Source organism: Sarcophilus harrisii, chromosome 2 (assembly GCF_902635505.1).
Source record: "Sarcophilus harrisii chromosome 2, mSarHar1.11, whole genome shotgun sequence".
NCBI lineage: Eukaryota > Metazoa > Chordata > Mammalia > Dasyuromorphia > Dasyuridae > Sarcophilus > Sarcophilus harrisii.
This window is the reverse complement of record NC_045427.1, coordinates 427,994,069-428,013,589: the sequence shown is the minus strand read 5'-3', so window position 1 is coordinate 428,013,589 and position 19,521 is coordinate 427,994,069. Positions and strand designations below refer to the sequence as shown.

Sequence of the window (19,521 nt, the reverse complement as noted above, 5' to 3'; positions counted from 1 at the left end):
AACAGTCATAGTGGAGGAGGGAGAGAGCATCAGAAGTTGAGAGATGGAGTATCTTCTTCATGGAACAGCTAGGAGGCGAGTGTTACTATATTGAAAAGTACATTTTAGGGATCTAGTTACAAGAAGACAGAAAAGATAGGAAAAGGTAGATTATATATAGGTGTGAATGTCAAACAGAACATTTTATATTTGATCCTAGAGGTGATAGGGAGCCTTTGGAGTTTGTTGAGTCAGGAAGAAGCATGTTTCTACTACATCATTTAGTGGGCAATACTGAATAATTAAGTCTAGGAATATGCTAAAGGACCCTATTCTGATTTTATTCTGGTCCCGAGAGTTAAGAATTCTTATTGTCATTTGACACTTTTGTATTTAGGGGAGGGAAGAACAAATCTTAGGGCACATCAGTCTGATGTTGCAATAAGTTCAACAAACTCTCTCTCTCTCTCTCTCTCTCTCTCTCTCTCTCTCTCTCTCTCTCTCTCTCTCTCTCTCTCTCTCTCTCACTTTATAACTCCCAGGAAAGAAAACCCTCTTTGTCTAACCTTGAAGTAAAATTTGTCCAAGGAACTAAGGAAATAAGAAAAGCTGAGATTCATGCCCAAATCATGGAATCATTGATTGAGAGCTAAAGGAAACTTAAAGTCATCTGGTCTAGCTTCTTCATTTTATAAGGGAGGAAATGAATCTAAGGTCTGCCAAGTGATTTACTAAAACCTCATGCACAAGATAATCAGTAGTAGCATTAAAATTCAAATCCAGATCTCTAACACTAGTTCTAATATTTTTTCCCTAATGATGCTGCTTGATTATCTGGATTCATATTCTGATGATTTGGGGCAAGTTCCTTAAGTTTTCTGTGCCTCAGTTTCCCCATATGTAAAATAAGGATTAGTGTACCATAGGGTATCTAGATTCACTTCAAAGTCTAGTTCTATTATCCCATGATACTAAGCAAGTCTGGGGTCAGAGAGGGGAGTTCTTCCAGCCTCCAATTTCTAATGCTACAGCACCCAGCTGGAGGAGGACTGGTCCAAGGCTAATGGCATTCTTCTGCCTACATGGTACATTATTGAGATTCCGAGGATCCCATGGACCAGTCTCCTCCCTCTTACTCCCTTTTCAATCACCATCACAGTTACCCCTTCCTTCTCAGCAGACTCACAACACTAGCCCAATCTAACTAGATGGCTTTAACCTGTAGCAAAGAAGATGCTTTATTCATAATTATAGGTGATTCAAAGGCACATTTGAAAATCAACAAGGGGAAATACAAGTTCAAAAAGAGATAATTATTACATAATGAAAATGAATAGTAAGCATAATATAGGGAAAGAATGGTGGAGATTTTGATTCTGTGTTAGAAAACTTAGGTTTAAATACTGCCTCAGATGTGTTACTAGTTACATAACATTAGGGAAGTTATTGAAACACCTCCTGGTCTTATCTGTAAAACCACAGTATTGGACAAGATAATCTTTGTTACCTTCAACAGTAGAGCCATGAACTTTTGAGGCACTATGAATTGAATAGTCCCTGTGCTTTCTTGTCCAGAGGAAGGCTGCCAGCATGAAGAGGGGATCTCCTACCTGGCTTTGCCAAAAAAAAAAAAATGAGCCAATCTCACAGGAAGACATAAGATTTTTTATCATAGATTGAGTACCAGGTGAAACCTTCAAGATTACTTAGACCAACACTCTTCATGCTTACATATTAGAAAACTAAAATTGTGGGGAGGCTCAAATGAGAGAATAAATATAAAGTATTTTGCAAGATGTAGAAGTACTATATAAATGCCAGTTGCTGTTGTTATTAACTTCCAATCTGATGATTTCATTCTCTGAGACTTTTGCTGCCCTCCTGATGAAGTCCAGCAGTATTTATAGAGTAATACAGGCATGTGCTAGTAAATGTTTAACAAGGAGCAAAGGCAGGGAGCAAATGCATGCACATACTTTTAAGTTTAATCTGCAACATTAACATTTTCTTACATCTAAACAATCAACAAAGCAAATTTCAATATCAGAGGTGTGGATGGTCATCCTGAAAAAGCAACTATCAACTCTTAAGAGTAGTTAGAGCTAGCTCCAGAATACCCCTGGAAGGAACTAAAACCTTAGAAAGATGAAATTTAAGGTCCAAGAACTATTCAGTGTTGGAGCTTGATTTTCAAACCCAGAACTTGTTTTCAAATCCAGCTTCATTGCACTAGAGAGAACATAGATTAATCGTGATCTGCATTGGTGAAGAGAGTACCCCAACTGATGGATTTCCTGACATGTGAAGTAGTACCAATTCTTCTAACTATATTCATTCATCAATTACATCTTATTTTCAATAACTAAAGAAGCACTTATTCAAGGATGTAAAGTATGCCAGATACTTTGCTAAGCCCTGGGGATACAAATGTGATTGGATAAAACCATCCCTACTCTTGAAGAGCTCATATTCAGCTCAAAGGATTATAAAACTTTGCATACCTTTTGATCCAGTAGTGCCACTACTGGTTCTGTTTCCCAAGGAAATCATAAAGAAGGGAAAAGGACCCAAATGTGCAAAAATGTTTGTAGCAGCTCTTTTTGTGGTGGTAAAGATTTGGAAAATGAGCAGATTCCCTTCAATTGAGGGATGACTGAATCAGTCATGGTATATGAAGGTAATGGAATATTATTGTTCTATTAAAAATGATGAATAAGATGATTTTAGAAAGACCTGGAAAGGTTTACATGAATTAATACTTAGTGAAATAAACAGAACCAGGAATACATTGTACACTATAACAACACGGTTATGTGTTGATCAACTATGAAAGACTTGGTTCTTCTCAGCAGTTTAGAGATCCGATGCAATCCGATAAACTTTGGATAAAAAATGCCATCTATAGCCAAAGAGAGAACTATGAAAGCTGAATATAAATCAACCCATGCACTGTTCACCTTTTTTTTCTTTTTCTTCTTTTTTTTTCTCTCATGGTTTTTCCCTTTTATTCTGATTTTTCTCTCCTAACATGATTTGTAAAGTGAATTAAAAATGAATGTACATATATAACCAGAAATAAAATAATTTTTTAAGAGCTTACATTCAAACAAGGGATGCAGCAGGCACAAAATAAGTACATATATATACTAAATAAATATATACATATTTTATACATATATGTATATCTGTATATATATATATGTAGCATATTTAATATGATTAGGTATATATACTATAACAAGAATAAAAACAATATATATTATATTATATTGCATAATATAATTATATGTTTATTTTATATTATATGCTAAATATAGTTAAATATGCATATGTAATATATAATGGAATAAATACATATGTATACATACATACATATATATAAATTATATATATATATATAATGTAAAGAATAAAAACAAAATAGCTCAATAGATGGTAATTTGGGAAGGATGGTGCAAGCATTTGGGAGAATCAGAAAAATTTCATATTAAAGATGTTGCTTGAGTTCTGTCTTGAAGGAAGAGGAGAGTACTTTGAGACAGAAATAAGAAGACAGTATGTGACTCATTCTTTTGGATCAGGGTCCTCTTTCTGATGAACCCTGAAGACTTCTAGTCTTCCCTGACTTCTAGCCATACTTTTTCCATCTTGTACCTGTGAAATTTATGTTTTATACCAAATTCAAGACTTTACATTTATTCTCATTGGATTTTTTCTTATTTGACAAATGTTCTTTGATAAATTTCAGAAATTCCCAATGTTCTTGCCTGTCAATATACTCTTCAATCCTGACTCTGTCATCCACTGTGTTACTATCCCTTTCAGCTTGTTGTCATCTAAAAGTTTGATTTGCATGCCATTGATGGCTTTCTCAAAGTCATTGAATGTTCCCTTTCCTTTATGGTTACATCATTTCCTTCCCAGCCATTGGTCATTCTTTCTTTTTAATGAGAATCACATACAGAATGAATCCCTCCTATTTGTTCCTCTCTATCTTTTTGAAGAATGAAATAATCTCCGAGGCAAGAGACAAAGTTATTGATTGTTTTTGTCAGAGAGAGAGAATTCTAGCAGATATCTGAATAATTGAAATACTCCAGCATTACTATAATATGCTTCTGCACCAGTTTTATGATTTATTTCCCAAGTTCCTGAACTTTTTACTCTTTCTGTCTAGGAGGTCTGTATTCTCGTTGGTCTGTGACAAATCACTTGTATTTCTCTTAATTGGCCTTCACTACTTCTCTCCCTCATTTTTTTCCTTTTCTCATTCCTGAATTTCCTCACAAGAGTATAGATTCTTAATGTACAGTGCTACCCCACACTGCCTTTTACCTGTAATGTTTATTTTGAAGAATGTATAACTATCTAGAGACATGGTGCATCACAAGTTTCTTCCTATCAGCTTGGTGATAGCTATAAGGTTAACTCTATCTCCTTGCATTGGGACCTCCAGTTTATTGTTTTTTGTTGCCTAAACTCTGGGAATCTGTGTTTAGACAGCTAAGATCCTGATTTTGGGGATTATTTCTCTTTGAAATTCTGTTGTCTCATATGTTATTTACCTTCTTTCTTTGTATCCATTCTCTATGGTGTCTGCCTCAAGATTAGTCGTTTTCCTTATCTATCATTTTTAGTTTAAATCTCTTTTGATTAAATTTACAAATAGTCTGAGAAGTATATTTTTCTAGACTTTGTTAAATGTACTCCATCTCTGGCAGTAATCTATCATTTCTCTAAATTTAAGCTATGGTCCAGAAATCCAACTCATTTTCAAACACTGCCTTCTAAACCAACTGTTCATTTCCCAAATTAAGTTTTGTCTTCTTAATACCTTGTCCTTAGTTGACAACCCCAGGAAAACACAGATCATGTCTCCATGGCCTTCTGATTCTTGACCAATACTTCTTAATTGTTGGCAATACTTTTTAAGTTCCTTCCAACAATGTCATTTATGCCCATGAGAATCACCAGGAGTAGATTTCTGGCATCCATTTTCACAATTTTGAGAGGTTCTAGGTTTTGTCTTGAATCCTTGTCCAAACAAGGAGATCAACAAATCTCTCTATGGTTATCAAGACAACCCTAGCTGCTTTGGTAACCCCAAACAGGAAATCATCAATTACTGCTAATGTCTTCTTTTGGCCTTTACTGGATAAATAGTTCTGTGGTTCGATGGTTCAATGATGTCATTCTTTAGAAGACAAGTAATTTGTCCCTCTTCAAAACATCTAATCCCCTCCTTGTCTTTAAGAATCTTTAATTTGTTTTTAGCCCAAGATTGCACAGCTGTCCTTTCCCTTCCCTTTCTCCCTTGTGTTATACTCTTCCACTCTCTAATATCCAGATCAGTATCCCCTCCTCCAAGTCAGATCCAGCTCCTTTTTTGCCACCACTGAAGTCCTCACCTCTGTGTCCTGTCTGTGCAATGTGGAAGATATAGAAGCATTCTCCAAGTCCCTAAATCTTCTCCTCCAGAAGGGAGATGAGCCTACACTTGGATAGCAGATAGCAATCATCTGTTGTGGCAAATGCACAAATACTAGATGCTCAATGAAAATCATTAAGTAATTTCCCCTTGCAGTGGGCAAATCTTAGGGATGGCACACTTACCTAGGTGACACAATAGATAGATCATCAGCCCAGAGGTTAGAAGAACCTGAGTTCAAATTTGACCTCAGACAGGGCTGTGTGACCCTGGGCAAATCATGTAATCCTCATTGGGTCCCAAATAAATATGTAAGGGTGCTTATACTTCAACTCTAAACAAGTGATTAATTTTTATAGCCAATTGTCATATGTTAACTTTATAACCTCTCAACTTATTTTCCTTAGTTTCAAATTTCCCCAATCATATTCAATTTCCCTTTAAACTTGTACCAATTTCCTAGCTTTTTTTTTTTTTTTTTTTTTACCAATTTGCCCCATCTACCAATCTACTTTATAATTTGCTTCACTCCCAGTTATACTTACATTTCCCTCCTTAACTGGCCTTGTCTTAACAATTATTTTTTCTTCTTGATTCTCTATCTTCAGGTTCTATTCACTAATTTTCTTTGACCTTCCTTACTTATTTTATATATTTCTTAATTGTCCTTGAACTTTCTAGTATTTTAAGGCAAAAAGAGAATCTAAACCAGTATTTTGACTTGTACATTAATTTCCTTCAAATTTTTCTTAATTTCTCTTTTGTATACCCACTTCATTAGTTAGTCTAAACCCATTCAGGTCAGCAAGATGATTTTCTTCTCCTACAATATTCATCTCAAGTCCTTCTTTCTTCTCTTACTCATACTCCCATAATCTTTCAACACAGAAGCCAGGTGTAGAATATTTTCAAGGGCTCAATGATCATTACAAACAGATAGCTCCAAAATCTATTGCATACCCAGCTATAATCTTCATCAAATCTGGTCCCAAATTCCAACTCATAGCTACTTGGATATAAGCCTCCAAAACTAAGTATGTTCAAAACAGAACTCATTTTTGCCCACCCAATTCCCTGGCCCTCCCTCAAACTTTTCTGTCAAGTCCAACACTATTTCTCAAGTCCTCTTGGATCCTGAAGTGATTTTTCTTGCACCCTACAAATTTCTTCTGTCCCCCATTATTCTAGACCCAACTTCCTGGCAGAAGCTACACCATCCTTTCCAGTTACCCAAGTTTACAGTTTGAAAGCTGTCACTGATTCTTCTCTCTCCTTCACCCCAATATCCTAATTAGTTGTAAAGTCTTGTCAATTCTGCAATTTTCATTCCTATATCCTCTGCTGTACTTATATAATAAGTATTCTACAGCAGGCTCTCCTTTCTCACTTGGTCTATTCTCATAGTTAGCCTTCCTGTCTCTGCGCTCTCCTCCCTTCACAGCATCCTCCTTACTGCCATCAAAACAATCTTGCTAAGAGAAATATCACTCCCCTACTCAAAATTTGTCAGTGGGCTCCTATTGTCTCTGGAATAAAATACCAACCTCCTTTGCCCTCTACAATCTGACTTCCACCTACCTTCCTGGCCTAATTTCACATTTCTGCCTCTGATGCTTTCTACATTCCAGCCCCTTGTTGTTTCCAGAATGCAACATTCCATGCCCCGCCTCTGTGGCTTCACACAGGCTGTCCCAGTGCTTGGAATGCACTCTCCTCCTCACCTCTGCCTCCAACAGTCAAATCTTCAGTTTCCTTGATGGGTCAGATATTACCTCCAACAAGAACCCTTTTAGTGCTCCCTCCCATTCTTAATGCTCTTTTCCTCCAAAAGTTATCATGTATCTTGCTATCTATAAAAATGTGGTATTATTTCAGTGGAATATAAATTCCTTGAGAACATGAAAGTTTTTGTCTTGTTTTTTGTTTACTTAGACTTTAGCACAGTGTCTTGGCAAAGTAGCTTGAAAAATATCTGTTGAATTAAGCTGAAGAATAGACTGTTGGCTGCTCTTCTAGGAGTGATAAGGAGACCATGGCTTCATGTGTTTGGAGTGTGTTTAAAAACATAATACTTATCTGTAAGATGGAGATGATAGCACCTACCTCCTAGAATTGTTATGACAATCAAGTGAAATGAGATTTGCAAATCACTAAGTAAAGTGCCTGGCACACAGTATTAATACTAATAATAATGTTGGATATTATTAAACAAAGGACAATCAAATAGGTTCGGGATCATTGTGAGCTCTTAGGGAACCTTTGTCAGCCCTATGATGATTTCCCACATCCTCATGGATCCTAGTTTAATTTTTCTCTTTCTCTACCACCTCCTTCTATCTCTCGTTATTCCAGACTCATCTCCAACCTGAAGCAGAGGCTCTGGCTTAGAACTTAACCATTTACTTTCCCATGTGGCCTTTGGCTTCAGCCATTACTGGTCAAGTTCTCTCCAGATTATGACATCAAGAGACATCATGAGAAGTTGTACTATAGACACCAAGATAAGACTGAAGCTTCATAATAAAAAATCAGTAGATAGAAAAGACATCATGCTTAAATTTTAAAAAAATGCCTCATCAACATCAGTTTAAATGAAATGCTATTGAAAAAACCTCACAATAGAATCTTGTCTTTTGTCCCAAAAATTGGTCTCCTTCAAAAAAAAATTTTTCCCTACATTTTTCTCTTACTGGGATCAGTTCAGGTTGTACCCTGGACTGTAATGATCCAAAGAATTTCAGGATCATACCATTTCATGGCAGGATTTTACAATCCTGCAAAAGTTTTTTATATTTTTGTTTTATTTGCTTTCTTAAAAGCTATCTTTATGTTTTAAAACATAAACTTTTAAAACTAATCATTTCCTTCTTCACAACCCGGCTCTCTCCTTTTTACCAGAAAGAAGGTCCACACCTTTTAAGTCTCCAGTAGTCATTGATTTGGGATTTTGGAAGACATTAAGATCCCTATTAGAAAACTGAAACATTTTCCCATTCCACACTATAATTTGAATTGGATACTAGCCCAGAGGTCATCCATGGAGCAGAAGGGAGATAGCAGCAGTGTGCTGATAAGTGTTTTAACAGCTAGATATCCAGAAAATAAAATAATTGTGTGCATGATATACTTTTAAGTTTTATCCTTTATTAACATTTTCTCCATCATTTCTTCAGTCTAAACAATCAATAATACAATAAATCAAGCCCTGATTTGCAACATTTGCTGATTTCCAAGGTATAAATGCTCACCAAATGGCTCTCAAGCTATTTTGAGCTAGTTCCAGCACACCCTTGTGAGGTAGTGTCAGTAATAATAAGAAAATTTTATACATTTTCTGTCTCCTCAATTCAATTCAACAAAATAATTAATGGATTTCTATAATGTGTAAGACACTGTGAAATAATAATTCTTATACCCAACAGAAATGAAAGGTGGTTCAATGCAATTCTCTTCAGGAAATGTCTATATGCAAGGCAGTATTCTGGGAACTAAAGCTACAAAGAAAGATATCATAGTTCCTGCTTTCAGAGAGCTTATTGTGTTACAGGGGAAAATAACAGTCACACTTATGCAAGCTGAGCTCTGATGAAGACCAAAAACAATTCCAGGTAAGTCCTTTGGGAAAATGCTAAGGATGCTCAATCAAGGCATTAGTCTTGGGATGTCTTTGATCCTCTTTGATAATGAAGGACAAACAACAACAAGAAGGGAGATGATATCAGGTGGTTGGGAAGGGGGTAAGCACTCAGGGCTAACTTCATGGTGGAGCTTGTATCTAAGCTGAGTTCCAAGAGAAGAATTTTTCCAGATACAGATAAGAAGGGAAATTAATTACCCTTCTAATTGGACTCCAGCTTAAAGTTTTTTTCCCTCCAAATCAGTCCTTCTTAGATTCCAAAATTGATTTTCTTAAAGTGTAGCTCCAACCATATTTATCTCCCTACTCTATAAACCCCAATGACTTATTACTTCCAAGATCAAATGTAAAGTTCTCTGCCAAGGGAAGCTCTTTACAATCTAGCTCCTTCCCACCTTTATGATCCTATAGCATATTACCCCCTTCTACATATCATGAAGTCCAGCCACACTGACCTACTTGCTACTCTTCAGACATGACTCCATATCCTATCTTGGCTATGGCTGTTGCCCATGCTTGCAATCCTTTCCCTCCTGACCTCTGCTTCTTAAAATCTCTGCTTTTCTTTAACACTTGGTTCTAGCTCCATCTTATCCCAAGTCTCTTAATAAAAAGCATAATCAGAATTGAAATCTAGGCCCTGGAAACTTAGACTAGTTTTTGGCAAATAGTGAGGGAAAAAATGATTGAACTTAAACTGGTTATTATTTGGGAAATTATGGTTAATAGCATGGCACTGTAGTGGGATATTTAAATGATACGGCTCTTCAGAAAGAAAATTTCAAATTAAGTTGACCATCATTAATCATAAAAGAAGAAGAGTTCTTTCCCTTTTCTAATAATACGATCTCACATCTCTGTAATGCTCTTAACCATTTTCAAAGCCTATGATGTACACAGGTGGTCCAAGCATTATTATGCCCATTTTATAGATGGGAAAAGTCAGGATAAAAGAGGTGAAGTGATCTCACTATGTATCAGAGTCAAGACTTCTGACTCCAAGTTCATCACAACCTCCTACCTAAATAATTAAAAGTGAACAAGTTGTGAAATAGCAAAAATATGTACTTGCCTCTGCCAGAAAATAACTAAGAGTAACAGAGGAGAGAGTGCTACTTACTAGAAGGAGGAAAACAATATAATTGAAAGGTATAGCAACTCACCCTCCCACCACACACACACACACACACACACACACACACACACACACACGAATTTAAGTTTCTTGAGGGCTAAGTTCATTTTATTTTTTTTAAAATTTTTGTACTCTTAGATATATCTGTCTGGTTCCTGGTACGTAGTAGTTATCTAAGAAATAATTCATTGATTGATTTAATCTATACATGCCAACTGGAAAACTGGATCTCTACTGCTTTATATTCTGTTGATGTAGACATCCAGCTTAAATAATTCCAGACTTCTACTATACTTCCTTTCTTAGAGAAAAAACTCCTGCCTTTTTCTATACTGTTTATTCCTTGAGTTATATGGAAAACTATCTTCCTCCATCTAAAAATATATTTCTTTTTTTTTTCTATTATCTAAATTTCATGCTCCCTCACAACTTAAGAACAATGGGAGGAACTACCTCAGTGGGTAGGAAATCTCTCAATATCTGAAAGGACAAGTGGTAGATCTAGACCCATATCCTAAGTTTGGGACTCAAGTTCCTTCTGGCAACTTTCTTTAAGTGCAATAAAACAAAAACAAAAACAAAACAGTGACCAACAGAGGATGGAAAAAGCAGACACGAACTTGTGCAAAAAACATTGTGGTTAAGTATGCTTGTCAGGCAGCAGAAGGGAGCCCAGGGCCTCCCTCTGGCCTTGACCTGTATTCCCAGCAATTGAAGACAGCTTCTCTTCTCCTCCAAAGAGAGATTGAGAGACCATGGACCTGGCCGAGTTTCAGCTACTCCTGCCCCCATCTTGCTTCAGGAAGCCTGCTGCTGCTTCGGGTAAGTTGGGTCGGTAGTAGAGGCTGACTTGGAATAAACCACGTGTGGGAAGCCATGGTCAGATCCACTCTGCATGTCTAAAATTAACTCACCAGTTTTCGGAAGGGTAGGTGGCAGGGAGAGTCTGGGGTCATGTTTGTTCTTTGTTAGCAGAATGAAATATAAACATAAGAATCTGCTGCTTTAACTCGGTTGGGTGGAGGAGTAAGTGGAAAAAACTTAGCTCTGTGGAACAGCTTTTCTTTCTCTCTCCCAGGCAGGCATACCAAGTGTGGGGGAATTGTGTGGGAGTCCTATTAACACCTGCAAGAGATGGTGGGTGGGGACGGTAGGGATGACATCAATTGCAGAAAACCTGGGAGTTTGAAACCAATAAAGGACATACCATACTTACATTTGGCTCTGGGGGAGGTCCAGGGCAGGAGCAATTAGCAAAGGAATGTTTTCATTTTCAGCATTGTACTGTCCTTTGCTGGACTACCCACAACCTCTCCGATGGCCAAGATTCACTTAACCAAATTCCAAAGCCCTTATGAATGCTGCCGTAGATTCACTCTATGAACCTGGAACATCTGGAAAGACCAGAATCATGCTGTTATCTTGCAACTCTCCATTGATGTTCATGATGCTAACCCATCATGAATGAGGAAATATAAGCATTTTCAAACTTGCCCCCTGCTGCCCCCAAAGCTCTAAACAGCATAGGAGGTAAGGCTCTCTTCCTCAGTCTGTTGCCAGGCTCAAAACACCATATATTTATAGATGTAGCATTGGAAATCCAGCTCCCCCATTACACAGATAAGGAACTTGGTGCCAAAATTATTAAATTGTTTACTCAGCCAGATTTCAAACTTGTTTATTTTAGAGTTCAAAAAAACTTTAGAGACCATCTAATCCAATTCATTCATTTTGGAAACTCAAATTCAAGTAGAGGAAATGACTGAACCAAAGTCATATAACTTGTTTAACAACAAAAAGGTGGGACTATAAAACAAGGGTTATGGGTGTTGGTCTCCATTTAGTGGTAGTTGCACTGTATTATGTTGCTTCTCTTAATAATAGAAGTTTTTAACAATAGATTTAATAAATAATCATATTAATGGATTTTTTACCCTAAAATCTCATTTTTCCATTGATGAAGATTATTAACTCCTTTATAATTTGGAATCTTGTTGAGATGCCTGAATCTTAGAAGTCATCATATATTGTATGTGGCAAAGGCAGGATCGAACTCAGGACTGTCTGATTCCCAAATGATAATGCTACTCATTATGCCATTCTGTCTTTGTAGGAAAAAATAGAATATTTCAGAATCTGACAGCAGAATAGAATAGTATGATTTCAAATTAGTCATAATAGATTCATGGAATCTCTAGAGATTTCTAAGTATTCTTTCACTGTCAGGGTAATTCTGGAATGAATTGAGTTTTTCATTTACAAATAGAGAAATGGAAGCTTTCTGAGGCCATTTACCCAAAGGTCATCCAAACTTGCAGAAGAAAAAAAAAAGAACCTAGGACTCCAGATTTCCAGTTAATAGTGTGAGCCTCATCATTCATTGCCCAACAGAAAGGTCCAGTCCTTTAGTTCCCCATGCTTATTGCAATCGATGAACAAAATTCTAAAGAAGGATGTGATCCTTGGGTGGAGGAGCGGTGCTAAGGGGGAAGGGAAAGTGAAATAAACATGAACCTCATTCATTCAATAAAGTAAGGGTGGCAAAACGGAGAAAGAACTCTGAAATTTCATCATGTATCTATCTCTTTAAAATAGTGTCTCCTATTCCTTTTCTCCACCAGGTCAAGGGTAGATGGGTACATTATTTTACAACTGGGAATATGGTATGTGAAACTGCTTTGAAAATCAGAAATATTTCCATTTTAGGCCTGATATATGATAAGTCTGAAGTCTTTTGGACATTTGTGATTTTTTTCTTGTTGTTTTTCCCCTTCCAGTCACACAGTGGAGCATTCTTGCCACTTCTTAAAACCCAGACAGACCTTTGTAACCTTCCTACTTCAGGTCCTCATTTTTTCTCACCTTAATAATTGTAATAGCCTCCTAGCTGTCACCTTTCCCTGGTCTCTCTCCTCTCGGTCTATATTTCACCAGTAATCTTCCTAATGTACTGCTGCTCTGGTCCTGTCAACCTTCTCCCCTAAAACTATCAGTGACTTCCCACTATCCATCCAGTTCCTGACTCTACCTATAACCTAAACTATACCCTACTTCCCCAGGCTTATCTCATATCCCTCCCCTTCATAGAAGCCCTATTCCATCTGAGTCAAACTAGGTTGGTTTTAGCCCCATTTCCATCCTGCTATCTCCTATCCCTGTGGCTACACTCCTGCTAAATTCTAACTTCTAATCCATGCATTGAAGTCACTGCCCTCCTTCAGGACCTGATTCAGAAGTCATTTTCTCCACAAAGCCTTCTAAAACATCTCTCCCCCCACCAACTGAAATAGATCTCTCCTTCAAATTTTTCATAGTGCTTGGCCCACATCTCTCCTTTACACTTATCTCATTCTCCTTTTTCTCATGATTGGATATTTCCAATTAGATTCCTTGTGATCAGGGCCTGCCTATATCACACTATTTTTGTAGTCCCAGCCCCCAGGACAGGATCAAAGATAAAATTTTGTATTTCTTATTTAAATCCCTTCATAACCTGCCTCCCTCCCCTCACACACCCCATTCCTCATGTATACTTTGTAGACTTCTAACATGGGTCTCTTGGTTGTTCCTCAAACATGACACCCCATCTCTCTACTTAAGGCATTTTTACTGTGTATCCTCCCTGTCTGAGATGCTTTACCTCTTCATTTTCACCCTGGCTTCCATATCTTCTTCAAGTCCCAACTAAACTCCCACCTCCTACAGAAAGTCTTTCTCAGTCCCTTTTAATTCTAGTGCCTTCGCTCTGTTGAATATTTCCAATTTATTCTGTAGAGAATTAGTTGGAACATAGTTATATGCATGCTATCTCTCTCATTAGACTGAGAGTTCTTCAAGAGCAGGAGCTATCATTCACCTTTCTATCTCTGAGACTTAGCATAGTGCCTGGAACATTGTAAGTGCCAGGAAAGCTAGGTGGAGGAGTGGACAGAGTTCTGGAGCCCAAGTCAAGATTCATCTTCAAATCTAGTCTCAGACGCTTACTAGCTATATCATGTTAGTCAAGTCACTTAACCCTGTTTGTCTCAGTTTTCTTATCTATAAATGAACTGGAGAAGACAATGGCCAACCATTCCAGTATCTTTACTAAGAAAACCCCAAATGGGGTCATTGAGAGCTGGAAAAGACCGAACAACAACAATAAAAGTTTATTGACTGACTGAAAGGATTTTAGGGGAACCCCTAGATGGCAACTAAGTATTAGGGAACTGCTTGAGGCAAATAAAGGAATAAGGACCTGCCCAGAATCACATAGCATCTAAAGTGAAATTTCAAACCAAGCATTTATTTGTAACTTTAAGCCCAATCAATCAATACATTTTTATTCAACATCTACTATGTGCCAGGTACTGTGCCAGGCAATCAGTATAAAAATAAAGTGAGAGCCCAGAATTCTGTTCACTGTGACAGACTGCCTTTCATATAGTAGATACTTAATACATTTTGGAGGAATTAAATGCTATATAATGTATTACTGAATCAAAATGAAATAGTTGCCCCTTCCTATTCAGACACCTCCACAAAATGGAAAATGGCTGATGTTATCCTATCTCTACAGCCCCAAGGACATCCACAGATACCTAGATGCCTTCTTGAAAAAGCTTCAGTTGTTCCCCTTCACAGAGCAGGGTGAAGGGAATAAAAGGGAGAAAAATAGGGCAATAGAGGAGGCATTTATTCCTGAGATTACTTGTCAGAGTGTCACAGTATTCCTACACAGTATTATTCTTACTGACCTCAATTTTGTAAGATGATTCAGTGAAGATATAGAGTGTTGTTACTACAGGCAAAACACTAAATTTCTTAATGTCCGCATGCAGTCCTGTTCCCTCTAACATTGTATGAATTTCTTGCATGAAGATGCTGCTGGCATCTTAGTATGTATTCTGATGACACAAAAGCAGGAATGGAGAATGTAACTGCTAGGTGACAAATTAGAATCCAAAAAGAATTTGTTGTTCAATCATTTCAGAATCTTTGTTACTCCATTTGAGGTCTTCATGGCAAAGACACTGGATCTGTTTACCATTTCCTTTTACATATGAAGAAACTGGGATAAATAGGGTTAAGTGATTGGTCCAAGGTTCAGCTAAGTAAGTATCTTAGACCAGATTTGAGATCAGTTCTTCTTGACTCTGAACCTGATGCTCTCTGCACTGCACTACCTAGCAAGCTCAAAAAAGACAATGACAGGCAAAATTAAGAGGATTAAACCAAATAATAATAAATGTGTAAAGTCCTATTATTGAATAAAAAAACAAAATTAATTGTAAAGATAATAAAAAGCAAACTTGAATTAATAGCAGCTCATGTGAAAAAATAGAAATTTTGGTGCAACATAACACTAAATGTTAATTGAATTTTAGGCTAGAAATGGAGTGTCCATTCATTCATGTATATAAAGCATTATTGTAAACTCCAAGAGAAATACAAAATATTACAGAGAGATAGAAGAACATTGAATTTGGAGTTAAATGCAATCAGTGGCTTATTGTTGTGTTGATTTGGTCATTTTTAGCTCTCCATCACTGCCTGAGTAGTTAGTTTTCTTGGTGAAGATACTAGAGTGGTTCTCCATTTCCTTCTCTAGCTCATTTTTCAGATGAGGAAACCAAAGCAAACAGGGTTAAGTAAATTGCCCAGGGTCATGCAGCTACTGTGTGAGTCTAGAGGAATTTTCTTGAGTCTATGGCCAATTCTCTAATCACTGTGCCATCTGAGTGCCTATAGTAAATAGCATAAATATTTTTTAAAAATTTGAACCCAGTTCCTTTGATTCCAAGTCCAATACTTTTTCATTTCCCTCACATTTTGTATCATCTACAATTTTGGTTCCTTAGGGACTGGAAGCTTTCCAAGAAAGGTTATTAGGACCAACCTAAGGTTTAAATAATCACAGAATTTACAGTTGAAAAAAACCTTATTGATCATCCAATCCAATCTATGCCTTAAAGCAATGCCTACTATAATATACTCAGTAAGTATATTTAGCCTTTGCTTGAAGATCTTCAATGAACAGGAATTTGCTGCCTTCCAAAGCAACTCATTTAACTTCTAGAAAAATCAGATTTGGGGCAGCTATATGGTACAACAGATAAAGCACAGGTCCTGGAGTCAAGGGTACATGAGTTCAACTGCCACAACTGATACTAGCTAGCTGTATGACTGTGAGGTAGTCACTTAATCCTGATTGCCTCCAAAAAGTTAAAAATTAAAAAATAAAGAGAAAAGTCTAATTATTGGAAAAGTTTTTCTAACATTGAGTTTAAATTTTCCTCTTTGCAATGCCTAAGCATAGCTTAGAGTTCTGCCTTCCAGGCCAAAGCCATGCAAGTCTATTACCATTTTGAACTTATCTACCTTTCAAATCTTTAAAGGTAACAATAAGTTCTGCCTTGTTCTCTCTTCCCTTGGCTATACATCCTACTTCCTTCAATCTGCCTTTATATGATATTGACTCCAACTCTCACTGTGCTGGTTACCAGTTTGATATCTACTTTGTCAATGCCTTTCTTTCTTACTGTGAAAATCCAGAACTTAATATAATATTTCAGATATGATCTGATTAGGGCACAATACATTCATGGGACCTTTACTACTCTCTTTATGGACACTAGAATGGGTTCCCCAAAAGTCTCAGTGCAGTTTTATGCTACTAAAGCTTAATAAAGCTATTAAAGCTTTTAAGCTCTTTAGTATATAGAACTTATCTAAGACTTTTGGGAAACATAATATTTCTAGGAATGTGAATCAAATCCTCCATGCACATAGCATGCACTTAACAAATGCTTGTTGATTCATATTGAATTAAAACTACACTTGTCTAATGTTGGGTTTGTGTTGCTTAAAACTTCCAGAACATTTTTCCTCACAAAAATTTTTGTCTAACCATGACTTTCCTAATCCTTATTTGTATGGTTAATTCATTGAACCTAGATATAGGACTTAATATTTATTTACATTAAATTTCATTATTTTAAATTTAACCCCCAACCTTCAGGTCCAATGGAAACTGTGACATTATATCACTGTCCTATTCTCTCTATCACAGGAAAATTAGTAGGTGCAAAAGCTGTAATAGTTGGTAGTTATTAACTCACCTATTTTCCTTCTCTAACAGAGAAATGGCAGACCCAACACGATTGAAGTAATGCAAAACTCCTTATTTTGTATCTAGGCATTCAGTTTTTAGACTGGGCTCACTTCTGGTTTGCCAATGCCTAGAAAAAGGGCTCCTTTTCTCATATTCATCAGATCATTAAAACTCTTTATTGGACATACCAATGTTAATTGTAGTACCAATTATGATACAAGTCCAAGGTTTCCTTTAAAAAAGTAGAATAGTAGAATTAAAAAGTGCTCAATTTACAAACATGAATTTGGCATAGTACAAATAATTTATTAGTATAACAGAAATACTAAATGCAAAAGAACCCCAGTACATACTAATAAGATGATTAGAAAAGAATTCAGTAGCTTAATGTATGTTAAGGTTATGATCAATTGGAAGGTCTGTATTTTAATACTCATTGAAACATACAATGATTTTGCAATACTTCTAATTATATGTTTCACATTTCATCTCAAAACTAGGGGCCAATCCAAGACTTATTTCATCTTCCTTCTTGTGGCTGACTTCTCTGATGCAGAAACTCCCACTTCTGCCTGACACTATTGCTCCAAGGATACCGTAGGCTTCACAGGTATTGCAGGATGTCTGGACAACATCATTTCTAGCACTGGACATATTCAGCATGAAATACTTGTCACCTAAGATCAAAGAGTAAAACCTAAAGGACAAAAGTAGTCAAGATTCCCCCAGCCAAAGTCTGTATAGTTGAATCCATACTCCAGAGAAGAGAGAGGAAGAAGCATTTCTGTAATACCAGTAGAGGAATGATTTTCTTATCCCTCAATAATGATGCTACCTTGAAAGACCACCTAAGAAAGTAGTAGTCATAAACTGTCCTTTTAATGAATGCAGCATTTTACCATCTACTGCATTGATATGAAGCAGAGAAACAACCATTGAGAGATGTCTTAATTATTATTGAACCATATTAAAACACCATATCCTTTCATCAATGAGTCATCATATGGCCAAAAGCAGACCAAGTCACCCACATGATACCTAAGAAACAGGCAAAGGATATATGTACTTATGCCATGAAAAACACAGTTGTACTTCCATTGGAAACTTTTCCTCATTTGTCATTTCCATGTTGACCTTACTGAACATCGGGCCTGACCAGAGATGAATACAAGAATCAGGAGACTCTAGCTTGGACCTGTGCTTTTTGTAGTCTGGTTTGTACCTCTGGTTCCCAAATAACAATGGCAAAATCAGAAAACTTGAAAAACCATCTAGTAATTTGTGACTAGCTATTGATCCAGGGATAATCTTCATAACCTTTAAGAACATCTGATGATTAAGTATTTAAATGAGCATCAAATAAAAAAGTTGCAATAAACACAATATATGCCACAGAGATTTTGTTTCTCCTTTAAAAAAGTTTCTAACAATGTGTCTTTTGATTTCTTTTGCCTTTCAATAGGCTGTTTCTCATGCCTGGAATTCTTCTTCCTCCTCATCCCCCACCCTCCTCTTCATCTCTTAAAAGCTCTATTTAAGGTTCATAGCAAGTGCCATTTTCTACAAAAGGATTTTTCTAATCCCCCCAGTTGTTAGGTTTACCTTAACAATTCAAATAATTTTAATATACATTATATATATTTGAAAGTTAATTATCTATGTATGCACCCTTTCCCCAAAGAATGTAAGTTCTTAGAGGGCAAGAAATGTTTTTTTTTAATTTTTTCTTTATGTAATATGTCCCCAAACTTTGTATCTCTAGAAAGATAGCATGCTGGAGTGGACAAAAAGCTAATTTTGGACATAGGAAGACCTGGGTACAACACATACCTACCATGTGACCTTCGGGAAATGAATTAATCTCTCAGTGTTTTAGGAATCTCTTCAGGATTCTAAATTGAAGAAAATGTACCAAACCACATTGGCAAAAGTGGTTTCCTCATTCAGGAATTCCCTATAACAATAGATCCATCCTTAGCTACTATTGGAATGTCTAGCACACCATAAGCACTTGATAAATGCTTTTTGAATTGAATTATCAATTATAAGGCAATAGGTTAAATTGGAAAGCCCTACAATATGGGTTATCCAGATCCAGCTATGTGATGTTTTAGGCCAAATGCAGGGAGTCAAACACAGTAGTAACAATTAGACTAGATTTGAATTCTGGCAGCAATGTTTATTATTTATGTGATAAAGGGCAAAGCCCTTAACATTTTGAGGCCTCAGTTTCCCCTTCTGAAAAATTT

At 36.6% G+C, this 19,521-nt stretch overlaps 1 long non-coding RNA gene across 1 annotated transcript; it reads left to right on the top strand.

Annotated features, from left to right (window-relative positions):
* The first annotated feature begins 8,951 nt into the window (after positions 1-8,951).
* On the top strand, positions 8,952-18,659 carry LOC116421152. Its single transcript, XR_004231458.1, has 3 exons — positions 8,952-9,015; positions 10,920-11,001; positions 17,773-18,659. It is a non-coding gene; the product is annotated as an uncharacterized LOC116421152 (long non-coding RNA).
* The last annotated feature ends 862 nt before the right edge of the window (positions 18,660-19,521 follow it).